Raw genomic sequence first — 15,065 nt, 5'->3', positions numbered from 1 at the left:
TCATCCAGGTACTGACCAGGCTCACACCCACTTAGCTTCAGTGGGTTGCCAGTTGTGAGTGGCAGGGTGATATGGCACAGAATCAGAGCATTTTGTTTAGCAGGTGCTCAAGCCTTTCCACCTTGTGTTTCAGCACGTTGTGTGGTAAGCTGTTTTTACCTAAAATGTGCTTCAGGGGTGATTCGCACAACACAAAAAAAGGGGTCAGAAAAGGTTATGTAGTGTGTACTAGCCCACACTGGTGGGGAGAGGAGGGACATGTGTTTGGCACTTTTCTAAAGGTATTATAATCTAAATAACGATTTATGACGGCAATTTCTTTTCACCGGGCAAACAGCACGTTAATTCGAGCAAGCAGCCAAAAAAGGATGTGGTATAAAAACTCCTCTTTTTCAAGCATTCAAACTGTCCTGGCTTACCAGTTCCTCAACTCTTTAAATCCACATTGCCAATAGCAGGAGCGAGCTCATCCAAGCAAGAAGATCCTACCCAGCACACAGTGAGCTGAGACAGAGAAATGTTTTGGACGTAATGAAGGTACTGTAAGGCATTGAGTAAATAAACGGAGAGGAGAATTCATACTGGAGAGTGGCAGGGCACAGATGGTTTTTAGCGAACCTAGGGTAGATAAATAAAGTGGAATAGTCCTATGTGTATTACAATAAATTTATCTGAGGCAAGGTGACACACAAGGGTTACAGCTAAAAGGCTTAGTTAGTATACATACCAGGCAACACTAAATCTCAGAATATGTGATGGAGTAAGATAATAAGTACAGTGACTGTACAGGGTGAAGAATACTGTAATGTAAATAGAGGGAAAGATAAGGAAATGTAAGGTGCCTGTTCACAAAAATGGCATGGTATTAACTACAAAGCAGTGTTGAAGACAGTAGGTCTGATAGAGGGGCAGATTGTAGGATCTAGAGGGGTAAATAGGTGAATTTAGATGAGAGGCAGGCAGGTGGTGACAAGTGATGTAAGGACATTGGTGTGGATTTGTAATAATAAAGCAAGCATTGAATTATAAAGTAGCCCAGTCAGATATCCAACTGGATTGTACATTTAAGGTATTGAATGGATTCCAACTTAGTAATGTTTTTGTAATATAACATTTTAAAGTAAAGGATGCAAACTAAAGATAAAGAAAAAAGTCAAACAATGATTTGCTAACCACCTTTATTTTTATATAGTGAATTTTGATACGTGACAGATTTACAAGCCTTACATACAGTAAAAGGCTCTGATATCAATGCCTTGCTTTTCAAATGTTTTCATTTTGCTTCAGCATTATAAACAGTGAAGTATCATCTAACCTCATCGCCCACAAACACTGTGCTTTACTTTCATGATTGGATTTGCTGCTTTTCTCTGAAAGTGAAAGTGGAGTTTTTAACATTAAAAAATATTCCATACGGACATACAGAAAATACCCCCATCGGATACCTGAAGGTATCTTTTTAAAAACCATTTGTTCCTTGAATTGTACAGGATGCATCGTTTAAATGGATTGTGTTTCTAAAATTATTAGTCTGGAAAATTACCACATCTTTTTTGTAGCTGCTGCACTGACCTTTTATCGAGGAGACACAACCTACTGTAGGTGAATTCTTTATACTGAATAACACTTGTCATTAACACAGAGCTAATCAACACGTACAGTAAATTAAAAGCAATGCACTTCTGTACATCTGTAATGTACGCTTTGCACCAGTTTGCAGATGCTTTCTTGTGGGATTCTGGCTCATTACTTTCAAAGACCCTGTAAAAACAGGTTAATTAGTCTCAGAGTCCTAAACACCACAAGCTTCCAGTTCATCCCACAAATGTTCGATAGGACTTTCATGGCACGGTTCCCACCGGAGCAGCTGGAAATGTTGTCACATTGGGATATGCCTGCAGAAAGATAAGCAAGTGAAGTCCCAGGACTTGATCAGTGCAGCATTATGTGAAGTTTAGGTCATTAGGTCAAGTGGACATTAGTCTCTACAAGTGGAGTGCGGTTCTGACTAGTCACTCTTGTCTGGATCACTACACTTGGTCTTTCCCATAATAATTGTAATTAATGGTTTCCCAGAAGGGTGCCTATATTAATGGACTGTGTTTTGGCTGTAACATCTTGCCAAGCTACAACACCCCAGACAGGAAGCAACCGTGTGCTTAGTCCAACCACTAGCGTACGGATGGCACAAAAGAAGTGTTCTCTTGATAAGTGGGAAACATTACTTTGTGTCCGTTTTGTCTTTTCTTTTGATTTTCGCCAGACTCGACGTGCAACAGCTTCAACGATCTCATTTCATGTGCTCGAATCCACTTGCTCAATGAGGTAATTTAGTTCTCATGCATGCAGGTCCCCCGGGTGTGTTGTGGTCAGTCATGAATGATTAGTTACTCAACACGCCGTCCAAAACATTTAATCAATGCTGAATATTCGTATACCTTATTTTCCAAAAATATATATTTTTAAAAAGGAGAAAGAAAAGCTCCTTTTAGTACTCAATATGCATTTGCTGAGCTTGTCCCTTTAAAACTACATAACTAACAGCAGACCAGCTGTCTTGCCTTTAAGATTTAGTCAGTACCTCTCAGTAGGTCCATCGACAGCCGTTTGTCCTTGCTCGGTCATACATTTTGCATATTCTCGCCATCACTTTCCCTTTAAATCCCAAACCCCACCTCTTTATTCAAATCAATTATTCCTCCGTCAGCGGAAGCGAGTGAGATTTTATTTCCGACAGAAATGTCTTTTTAAAGGAGAATTTAAACCGTGGAGGCAACAGTGGGACCTGTCCGAGAATATATCCCTTTAATGTTACAACAACAAAAAAAATTACCACCCGGAGGGTGTTAAAAGAAGAGAGACAAATACAACACTAAAAACGACAAACATAAACTCAACGCACTCGCATTAGAAAGAGGAAACCAGGTAAGCATTTTAAATGTATATTGTGGCATTTTGCAATTGCAGCATTTAAAGATGCATAAAATTCAACTATCGCACTGCAGTGGGTAGATGCATTCAAGTTACATTTAAGATGTTGTGGAAAGGCACATGAAAGACAATACATTCACAATCACTCTGTGGGGTCGTCAGGATGCATTAAGTACTGTACATGGTTGAACCATCTAGCGACACCTGTAATGCATCATCATCGTCGTCGTCGTCGTCGTCGCCTTCTGCCGAGGCAGCGTGCAATCAGTCACAAAAGCATTTTTGAACTGTTTTCGACCTGTTCGTGACTTTTCCTCGAATAGAAACGCCGAGCCACGCAGCTAGAAGGCGGTTATCCCGGCCGACCGCACTTACAGGTGCATCAGCAACTGGGGAAAAAAAGGGAATTCAAACGACATTGTCTCATCTGCTTGTCCAATTTGGGCACTTTTAAGAGTACGTGCACCTGTTGTATTTTTTTCTTCTTCTTCGATGAAGCATACAGTATTTAACCATGGATAGTCATACATGACTAATAATAAGATGCCGCATTAAAGATTGCCACTCTCTGGCAAAATGCAGCTCGAAATGAATTAAGGGGCTAGATCTCTTCAGTCGATTTACAAATTTACAAAGTCGATTTTTTTTTCCGTGCCGAGGTTAAGAAAATAGTTACAACTCAAAAAGTCCTACAGAAACGATGCCTCTCGTTTAGGAAAACGGTTTCTAAAATATCTGTATGCTGTAACGTGAAACTCAACTGTCTTGAGTAGTTTTTACGTTTGGTTTCCTCACTTGTTCCGTAATGCGTTTTTACGTTTAAACGCGAAGTCATTTCTTCTGCAGGGGAACTAACCTGAATGCTATGCGACGCTATATGGCAAGGGGCCGTTTTCAATTATTGTTTACGCTGCGTCAGACAAAAGACGCCACATTATATTACCAGATTACATTTTTAATACGTTATAAACACAAGGTGTTTTTAATTAAATAGGTTATTAAAGACAACATTAAAGTCGTTTGATACCCCCATTATAACAGTCCTGTATTGGGTGTCGACGTTGCCGGTGCGTGTTATTTTTTACTCTTTTTTTTCCCCTTGTGACTCAGGGTGTTAATTGAAATCCTGATTCGCGTCGTCAGTGCGGATTTATCGAAAGATTTCCCCCAGTTTTCATGATGGACCGGCAGATAAATCCAGCGTTTGTGATTGGTCCGACATTGAATGTTCACTTTAAATATCTGCAGACATACGGGTTTACTCGCAGCTGTTAAAACCAAGTCAAAACAGCAAGCCGTGTAGCTAAATCTTGATAATTTAGCTGACACGCTGCACTGACTCATGAACTCCAGTTATCAATTTGAGAAATAATTGCTTAAAGTGAAAGCATTGATCGCGCATACGTTTGCGCAGTACAGGTCGCAAGAGAATAAATTGCCTTTAGCTGTGTAGGTATGCGCCTGTGTTATTGATTAATACTTGACACTATTTCTTTTACGAAAGAATTAGGGTGTTTAATGTATTTTATCGTTGCTTTAATTGTTAAGTGAAAACCTGTTGCCGTGTTATATAACGAAAAGGAGTGTAATACGATGCGGTGCTTTTCTTGAGATCAGCTCGTCGACGCTTAAAAAGACATGCTCGTCCGAACTGAACGTTAAAATATTAGATCTAAAAATTATATTTGGTCCGTTGGGTGTTTTTGTTTTAAACGTACAGGCATGGAATTCGATCTCCCATTCGACAGCTCTTTCCGTGTTAAACTTCACGCATTACGATTTTTGAAATCCCCTTTTTTATATAAAAATCGTGTCAAAATATAGAAAATAACGTAAGTGTGTTTCATTTAGGTGAAATAACATTTTGGAAAAGTACTGCACTGCGTTTCACAGAGACCCATAACAACAGCGTCTCCACAGCGCAATCCTGTACTTTTCCAGGCTTGAAAGCTTGTCACGACTTGCTTAAGTATTCTTTAGGTTTCTATGTATCCTTCCTGTCTACCGGATTAGTCAGAAAGGTGGTTTTGCTCTGGTACAATGGGTTCATTTGATAATCTTGCATCACTTGCGGCATACCGTCTTGGAAAATATTTCATGAAGTTTTAACAGGCAGCCTATTACACAGCATTTTATCCTCTTTTGATATTATGCAGAGCTGTTTTCTGTTGGTTTTTCTGACTTCTGTTTGGGCTAATACGCAAATCCGCGGAATAAAGGAATGGTTAGTATGGACCCGTCTGTGTCGCAGACACTTTTTTTAGCGTTATCATGCCGATTTCTGCGGATAATTCTCATTTAAATTGGTACAAGAGAGATCATCAACTAGAACTGGACAACTGGAAGTTGTTAATCCTTTAAGTTGTTCCCATCCAAAGTTGTTCCAAATACTTTTTTTTTTAAACAAGAAAATTAACTGAACTCCTTATATAAAAAAACCTAGAGAAGTTAATGTACTGTATAGCTTACTCACCCCTAGTAAAATTTACTGGGACCAAACTATTGTTACACGTGGGGGGGTATTGTTTTATGACTGTACGTGGATATATTGTCATAAAAAGTATAGTTTACTCTTCCTTAGCTGAAAACAAGCAGGTTATCGCGTTATATAAATTCCTTTTGAATGCAGAATTGTTTTATTGGTGGAACCGGCCTTGCTGCCTGAAGTTCAGCTGCGTTTGAATTATGTAAATGTGGGCTTGGTTTTCCACAATTTTCAGTAACAACATTAGTCTTTGTCACACAAGTCTACCTAAAGCTTTTGGCAGTAGGAAGCGCATTGTTCTGTGTCATCTAACCTGTAAAGTAACATGGTGGCACAGTGACAAAGTACTTAACATTGCTGAGGCCCTGGGATACACTCTTTGTGGAGTTTGTATGTTCTCCCCATGTTTGTGTGGTGTTTTTTGCTAAGTGCTCTGACTTCCTCCCACAGTCCAATTATATACTGAGGTTAATGTGCTTCTAGGTAAATTGTCTCTGGTGTGAGTGTGTCTTTCTTGCAATGGGCTGATGTCCTGTCTAGGGTGGATCCAACTTTACACCTGTTGCCAGGATAATTTCTGGCTCCCCTGCAACCCTGAATTGAATGAAACAGTTAGAAAATGAATGGATATAGCAACGTGTGTGCCCTGTAATTCTAAAACCAAGCATTTCTCAATGTTGTTGTGTATTTTGTCTTCCTGAAAAGTCCTAAAATGGAATAATAGAGGAACTATGTCAAAACATGGTATCCCACCCAATGTTTCAGCTACCTGCAGGTCTTGTGCATCTTAAATTCTCCCACCTCTTCTGTGAACATGGTGATCTTGATTTCTGAATGTGAAATTTGTACTCCCCCATATTTGGATGTGTTGACCCTTTGTCAGTCATTGTGTTCTGCAGACTGATTTGTTTTAACCCATTGTGATCTTAATCTCAGTTTCTTAGTTACAATCACTACATGTAGAATTATCTCAAAACCAGTTTCTGTTCTAACAATGCTTGTAACTTAACACTAATTCTTCACTGTTAGACATCTCCACTGACTACTGCTTCAAGGGCTCTTGGCTGTGCTGTAAACTCTGTCTTTATATGTGGGTGGTTGCTATTGTTTTGCATGGTATTTTTGCCATTTTGTGTTTGAATGGTGGTTGAACCTTTGTTTTGTTACTTGGTTCCACTGTAAGATAACCAACTTTGGTATTTCAAGCAAAATGCCTCGTTCTTCCTAATTGTATTATGTCATTACTGCAAAAATTCCTTCTGAGACGCATACTAATGATTTGGGTTTGATGTACACACGTAAGAATGTAAAAAAAACTGAAAGGAGGTCATTCAGCTCATCTAGCCTGGTTGATAGTGAAGCAGAGAATTGATCCAAGGATCATGTGTTGCAGATTCTTGAAAGGAGCCAGGGTATCAGCTCCAATAACATGGATAGGTATTTTTTTTCCATTCTAAACCACAACCCCTGTGATTAAATCCCCCAAAAACCTCCTTAAAAATATATAAAGCAGTGTCTCTGTGTATAGGTTTGTGTTTTGGGAAAAAATTGCAACGTGAGAGGACAGCGACTAAACTAAGGCTAAATATTGTTGATGGCAATAAAGAAAAATGTCTTTACTTAAAACATTGTAAAACTTGTTACAGTCAAACATAAACTAAATAGCATTTCAGTGCAAACTATACATAACCCTATACTATAACCCTAGCTCTGTGCCTAGACTAAATTAAAATGTTTCCTTGGTATAGACTTTTATTTATTGATCTTCACAAATGTATCTCAAGTAGACTTTTATGATTAATTTGGGAGAGGCCTTTATCCAAGTTGCAGTATAAAGTACACTTGATACAATAACAAGATAGACACCGTAATCATATTATCAGTAATAATTACCTCTTATGTGCCAATAAAGGAAGCAGGTTATGAAGTGGTACCACAATATTCTGCTGTATTTGATATGTATGCTTTTAAAGCCTTCTGAAATCCAGGCAGGATATTTTGTAGTCTTTAACACTTGATGCTTTCATTTTAAAACTGGCGATTTACTCAGGAAAAACACAGCATCCGATGGCAACTGAAGAAATGAAATGACTTTTGTTTGCCAAACTTTGTCATTCTTTCATACCTCAAAGATTAAGATCATCATGCACGGGTGAGTTTAAGAGGATTATAGATCATACTTTGATGATTCATGGAGCTGAATGCATCTGGTGCTAATCAGTGAACTGTATTTGACATACTAATGTGGGGGAATACGCAGGCTCCACAGAAATGGGTATTCAAGACTGGAACTGAACTCGGGATCCTGACGTTATGTGGCAGAAAACACTAATGATGATGCCACCATGCCTCACGTCTGATCTGTATCATTAGTAAAATCAGATGTCTGTCATTGAAAACCAAAATAATGCACAAATGTGCACCAGAGCAGGATCTCCAAGCTGGACGACCCCAACTCTGTTACTCACAGGTAACCTCTTTCTAAATATTAACAACACACCTATAGTATTGCTGAATTAAGCAAGGGGTCTGTTCAAGTTGGAAAGTAATAATTGCTGGATGATGTACAGCAGCCATAGTGCGCCAGAACGCTCACCACACATCAGCTATCAGTGGGGAAGAGAACAGAGTAATGAAGCGAATTCATAGATGGGGATTATTAGGAGGCCATGATTGATAAGGGCCAATGGGAAATTTGGCCAGGACACCGGGGTTGCACCCCTACTCTTTTCGAGAGACACCCTGGGATTTTTACCACAGAGAGTCAGGACCTCGGTTTTGCGTCTCATCTGAAGGACGGCGCCTATTTACAGTGTAGTGTCCCCGTCATTATTTTGGGGCATTAGGACCCACATGGACCGCAGGGTGAGCGCCCCCTGCTGGCCCCACTAACACCTCTTCCAGCAGCAACCTTAGTTTTTCCCAGGAGGTCTCTCATCCAGGTACTGACCAGGCTCACACCTGCTGAGCTTCACTGGGTTGCCAGTTGTGAGTTACAGAGTGATATGGCTGCTGGCCGTGGTATGGTATGAACTGAAGTAAATTCAGCACTTGCTTGACCACATAGTAAAGTTGGAACAAATTAGAACATTGTGCCCATGTCAAAGAATCTGTAAAAGAGAAAAGTCAGAAGGGGATCATAGCTTTCAGTTTGCTGTCTGGCCAAGATAATTTCCCTTTTTTTGGTGGTGTTGATTGTATTTCACACGTTTTTTAAAAATCTGATTGTTGCCAGGGTTTTATCATCTGCTAAACCTTCCTTTAGAAGTTGGATGAACTCCAAAAAGTATTAGACTTCGTTTTTAGAAAGCTGTCAAAGTAGATTTTTGTGTTTTCATAGGATCTGTAATATGCTGCCTGTAAGGCCTTTCTTCATATACAGGAGTGACAGATTGCTGTACTCATAAAGTCTCTACTCTCTAAAATGAGACGCAAATTGCTTTTTACCCCAAGGGATCTGAAATGGCAAGCAGTTTACATTTTAACTGTGCACAAGGATTCACTGAATAATGTGCATTCAAAACTACAAGAATGCTTGTGATGTCAGTCTTAATTTTGTTCCTTGAAAAATATATTTGAACTGATATGATTTATTGACCTTTGCAGGTGCCAAGGCGTTTCTGGTCACCACTTACTGCACTGCACCTATCCAACCTGTGCTCTTGTATGCAGGCTGGGAGATATTTATGAAGCTTTCAAGGTCTACTGGTGAGTCAGACTTTGCAGATGTTGTGCCCTAGTGTAGATGCTGAAATTAAAAAGTGTGGGTGTTAGCACAAGAGGATGGTTTCATAAAGATGGTAATTAAAGGCAGAGTGCATTAGATTGCTGTGCATTTCTAGTCAGTTCTTGTTTGAATTCTAATCTTAATATTAACTAATTTACTGTCCTAAGCTTAAGAAATTAATGTCTCTTCATGTTTGCATTGAATAATAAACAATGGATGATAAAAGGATTTTTTGTCAAGGAGTGTTGCATAGAACCTTTGATTAAAGTTGTATATACTGTACTTGGAGAACAGCATATACATTAGGTAGTAGAATATGTATAGCAGAACATATTCACAATATTGTTCATTCTTTTTAGTCAACAGAAATAAGCATCTACTTATACTTAAATGTGTATTTAGCCTACCATAGATGTTTGCTGTCGGGACTCGGTGCAAATAAAAATCATTTGTATGAACAACACAGGTTCCATAGAACACACCTTTTCTCTCACTTCTGTCTGGCTGGTGTTATGAGATTGCCATGTTGAATAGGCATTTAAAAATTTGATAGTATGTAATAATAGCATAACTCAAATTACAGAAGATCTTTAGGTGACATTTTCTAGAACCTGTGAATAATGTTTGTTGAGAATAAATGTCTCTTTGGATGGTCTGGTTCTAATTATTCAACAGTCTTCCTTTCTTGTTGTCGATAATTTTGAGAGTCTCTTGTCTGTTTCTACAAAGAATACAGTATGAAATCCGATACTATAACAAAGAGGTTAAAGAATTCTCTTTGGCTTCATAAAGAATCACATTTCTTTCTTTTTATAGAAGGCGCCTACTATCCTTACTAGGGTAGTTATTACAATTATTTATGTACAAACAGCATATGTTTTTATTATTGTAGACACTGTATGCTTGCATAAACGCTACCAAATACAGAGAGAAGCCTTTCATAAATACCCAGGTTTATTACTTTAAACTAGAAGGGCAACTTTTCCTAGAAAATCCTGATTTTCAAGTGGAGGTGACCATTGCCAGTAACTCAATATTGTAATACTTTTCAGTCAGTAATTTTTATATTACACGAAGAGTGAAGGCTCATTGTATTATGACCATCAGGGACATCCGTTTTAATAATCCTATTGTAAAATGTACTGTTATGTCAGCTGAAGCTATGCAATGGAATAAATATCAACAAACAAATTCAAGTTTTGAAAGCCAAGATTTTAGCATTTAATTTCAGTACTAGTACAGTACTGAATTTAATGGCAGTGAAACCAGCTGTTTGTGGTGGATTACAGTCTGTGCACACAGAAGAAAAATATTTTTGGCTTATTGTTATCAAGCAGGTAGTTTGGTAAATTAAGTAGTTTTATGAAATGGAGAATGCTGAATATTGGTAGAAGTTTAATAAGTTATGCAAAATCTAATCATCACTTAATCAAGCATAGATGGCCATTTCTTGTCAGCAGATATTGTTACAATAAGGGGGTATTTCAGTTTTCAAAATGCAGTTTTAAGCACGTGATATTTTAGGTGAAGTGACGGAAATGTATGATCTCACTCGTGTCTGCAGTGAATCATATGAATTGCATGAAATTAAACCATTACTTCCCATTACTGGTATTGATTACAGTAGTCACTTTCGCTGACTCAGCAGAATGTTGAATCGGACTAGAGAAAAACATTGGAGGAAGTGAAACATGCACATACTTGTGATCTTATAAACGTTCCCTTGTTTCTGGTATGGAGTTAAGAATCGGTATCCATGAACGAAGAAAGAGAACTGGTGCTGTTCAGTACGTCAACTTCACCGTATCATATGGATTCTTCTGCTGAAGGAATCATTTTATCTATCTATATTGCAGTAATGGATGAAAGAGGAGTACTGTACATAACCGCTTACAATCCAAATATTATATACTATTCACAAGACTTTTCAAAGGTTAATATTTCAATTGAAGCATTTTAATAGGTTGCCTTAGGGCTTGGTAGGCTCTAAATCACAAAAATCTAGTTTTACCTTTTTCTTGCATTTTTTCAATTGCTTATTTTCTCTTAACTTAAGCACAAATGTTCATAAAGTTTCTATAAATTACTATAAAGCTACAAGAACTCCAGAAATCCTGCCTCTGCCCTTTTCACTGCTGTGTCGCTCACAAAAATAAGAAATCCATACTTTGCTATTGTTGGGAGTTGATCATGGATAATATAAGGTACATTCTGAAGAAGATTCTTCTGAATTTAATATTCTAAAGTACTATTTCAGAAAACTGAAATTATGACCTTGCATGGCCTTCAATCAGAACCCTTCTCTGGTTGAAACTTTGACCACAGTCCTTTTGTTACACTTCTGTTTTCTAGTTACTTAAATCCTTGAGGCACAGTGTTACAGTATGTTCTAGGATTAACTTTCTGCCTTGAATTTACAAACTACTACTTAAGATCTGTATTTATTTCATCAGTTTGCGTGTTGCAGCTTGTCGTTTTTCATAAGCTGGTGCTATTTAAGGTTAAGTAGCTGAAACACTTGCAAGCTTGAGGTAATGACCATATTCATGTGACAAAGTGCTTATTCTTGTTTTTCTGCCAGCAGAATGTCCATTGTGGTTACACAGTATTTCTTCATTTGTTTTGACATTCTTGCAGATCAACAGAGTTACTTTGAGATTTTGAAAACAAAACATATGTAGGGAATTAATTTGTATTAGTGTAGGTTTGTGGTGTAGTAGATTTTATTCGTATTCTAAGGCCTCTCCTAAGACACAGGCATATTGTAAACCTTTTTACTCCTGAATGAATGTTTTCTAGGGAAAGAATTTAAATAATGGATTTTTGTTTTTCTTTAGCCATCAAGTTGGAGGAAAGCTTTTCTTTCTCATAATAAAAGTTTGGATTCAGCTAAAGGAAGGAATTGAGCTATAATGTCCTTTATTCTGCTGGTGCGGTATTGCGTGGGCTGTTTGGTTTAATCAGGGGTTTTGTGATGATTAATTATGAGAACATGCAGATCCCTAGGTGAATAAAGAAGAAAAGCCAATCTGGTATTTTAAACGTATTTTGCTTGACTGTCTTTAATGATCTTGTCTTGGAATCTAATTAACAGAGATGGCATTGTAGAGTGTCCTAAAAGTGAAATCTGTGCATGCTGTATAGAAGAATTGAAACTAGATAGTTAGGAACATGACATTTTTAGATTTCAAAACTGGTTTACAGTTCCATTTTCTGCTTTGTTCCATTAGAGTGCTCTATACCTAACTACAGTAGAGCATTTTTACTTTAACAAGTGTGGTACAGAAGAATCTTTAGATCCTTGGCTATTCAGTAATGCAAAACACTGCTAATAATAGTTTATGTGAAGAGTGAACCCATTCAGTATGTGGCCTCTCCTTGGATGATCATGTGTGATCAGATCTAGGACTACTCCTCTGAAGCATACTGGCTAACATGCTGCCTTCTATGAATGTTTAGCCTATTATTTTCTACTGAACTTGGTCATAAGGTGTAATGCCTAGATGTTGCAGCATCACAAGTTAAATACTGTGTTGAGTAGACCCTTAGGCATGTTTTTTTTCCCCCCCAATCTGAGCGTATTTACAGTATTCTGGATCAATCAATTTAGATCACAGGGTGGGGCAAAAGCGAGGGAAGGGCTATGTGTGTATGTGTTTATTGTATTTCTCAGCGTTTTCTGAGTGTTAGACATGTCTGGGTGTTGTTGTCCTCGCCTCTTTTGACTGCCCTGTTGTTGGGTTTTTTTCTTCCTGCTTCCGTTTAAGAATGAATCAGATGGCAAATTTCTAGAGATCCTGCCTCCGGGGTTACCCTCTCTTTCCTAGAACCAGAGGCACTGAGAGGGCAGGGCAGAAGGGGGCGGGGGGGGTACCCCTTAGTTGTAGGAATGAGAGAAATGTTTGGCCGAAGCTGCGCTGTCGGTGAAATGGACACATTGCTGCCTGGAGATTCACACACTTCCAGTACATTTCCTTTAATTGCCCTTGGATTCCAGCAGTACGACTGAAAGATTAGAACTTTACCTGTTTCTTTCACCCATGTCTCGATCTTTTCCTGGAGATGATCTGGGCCTCAGGCTGTTTACTTGCTCTTGGGTGCTGTTCACGGTCTAGTGCTCTGGGACTACAAATTTTGTTACCTGCAGTGACACAAGGTAAGTTTCCTTGGTATACACCGTTTGTTACCAGGGAGTACTTGGCAGTAGTACAAAAAAACCCTTTGAACAAGGATTGTTACGAGCGGACAGACCTAAGGCTGTACAATGTGTAGGCTACGTCATACAGAATTAGTTGTTTTTATGTGTGGACACAGCAATTGAATGTGTAATATAGATCATGTATTGCAAGTCCTCCTCCTTAAAGAAGTTAGGGACTGATATTCTGGGAAGGATAGAGCCGTGCAATGTTTTATTGATGTAAAATCTTTACATCTATAGTAGTAGGTGTGAATGCATACTGTCATACTGAAAAGAGATGAATGAGAGGCGAGTTGCCTGCATTATATTGCATTGTGATACAAATCAGGATAAGGAAAAGGAGGAAAAGTTTCTGAAACTTGGTTTTCACAATGCAAGGGAAATATTCTTAGCCAGTTAAAGAGTACTGAAATAGATTTTTAGCAAATATACTGATTGAGAACGGTTTCAGTATTTTGGGTAAAATAAGAGGAAATTCATACCCAGTGCAAGACATCATTCTAAGGTACACAACAGACATGTCGGTCTAGGAAGCAGATTATGTATTATTCCCTGAAAATTGACATTATCCTTTAACTGACACCACAGCTTGTTTATGTGCAGCCTTAGAAATTTTGCTGAAGGCTCTTGCATTCTTTTGGGATTTATGTCAGATTGCAAGTTGAAGAGCAAAAAAAATTGTAATGAGCAGGTCCCGCGGTGCATCTGTAAGTGGGTGGCAGGAGATGGTCAGGAGCTGGGGAATATAGGCATTGAGATCACTGCCGTCGTGAAAACACAGATGTATTAACCAAAGAGGTGCTGCTGTTATGCTTTAAATATTAAACGTATATGGTCTGTTTTCTAACTAATCTTTACACAAGTACAGCATGCTAATGATCACACCTTATGTAATACTTCAAATATGTTTATTAACCGTTTTCACACCACAGTCGGATAGATCTGCTTTCGCCTCCTTAAAACCTGTATAATCTTTTACATGAGACTTCAAATTTTCTGACTTGGATTACTTCTGCAGTGTTGCATACTCTGTATTAACATGTAGTACAATGAGGCTTATTTCACTGTCGGTGAGATCTGAATTTGGGGAATGGACTTTCACAGATACCAACAGGAAGTTATAGAGCCCCAGATGTTATCAGCACTTGGTATGATGCATATTTAACATCTGGCAAGAATGCCATCTTGTAATATCCTCTATGTAGCCGTTTTCTGCTCTACACTTTTCATTTCATCGTGGTACTGTATGCATTTATGGCTCTCAATAGCTTGTCATATTGTTTAATACCTAGTGCTTCTTGCGTCTTGGACATCAATTTTTATTATTTTCAAAACAGAATAAATATGAATAAATTCAAAATTCCCCCCCTCACAATCAGTAGAATCCCTCACTGCACCCTAAGATACCGTAAAACAAAACCAGATAACCAGAATGGAAGCGTCATAACAAGGATTTTTCAGGATAGTCCAGGATGAGGTAATGCCAGCGGAGGAAATGTGGTCAGCGCCATTATCATTTTAGCTGCTGTTAGACTGGCCTGTCAGACTAATTTCTGCTGCTGGGAAGAGCAGTCATTGCCGTTATCATTTAATAATAATTCCTTACACTTGTACAGCACTTTTTTGGACACTCCGCTCAAAGCGCTTTACAGGTAATGGGGACTCCCCTCCACCACCACCAGTGTGCAGCCCCACCTGGATGATGCGACAGCAGCCATAGTGCG

At 38.5% G+C, this 15,065-nt stretch overlaps 1 protein-coding gene across 2 annotated transcripts in view; it reads left to right on the top strand.

Moving 5' to 3' along the window:
* The first annotated feature begins 2,741 nt into the window (after positions 1-2,741).
* The window catches only part of slc45a4a (solute carrier family 45 member 4a), a 78,906-nt gene continuing 66,582 nt past the window's right edge, over positions 2,742-15,065 (top strand). The window contains exons 1-2 of one of the 2 annotated variants that reach the window (XM_088929283.1): positions 2,822-2,925; positions 9,023-9,124. The gene's annotated coding sequence lies outside the window, so the exon portion shown is untranslated. Of the gene's footprint in view, positions 2,926-9,022; positions 9,125-15,065 lie in introns of both variants that reach the window. The other variant, XM_088929282.1, reaches the window with a different exon arrangement.

This window comes from Atractosteus spatula, chromosome 12 (assembly GCF_055471065.1).
Source record: "Atractosteus spatula isolate fAtrSpa1 chromosome 12, fAtrSpa1.hap1, whole genome shotgun sequence".
NCBI lineage: Eukaryota > Metazoa > Chordata > Actinopteri > Semionotiformes > Lepisosteidae > Atractosteus > Atractosteus spatula.
The sequence above is the reverse complement of the archived record's forward strand: the minus strand, read 5'-3'. Positions and strand labels throughout refer to the sequence as shown.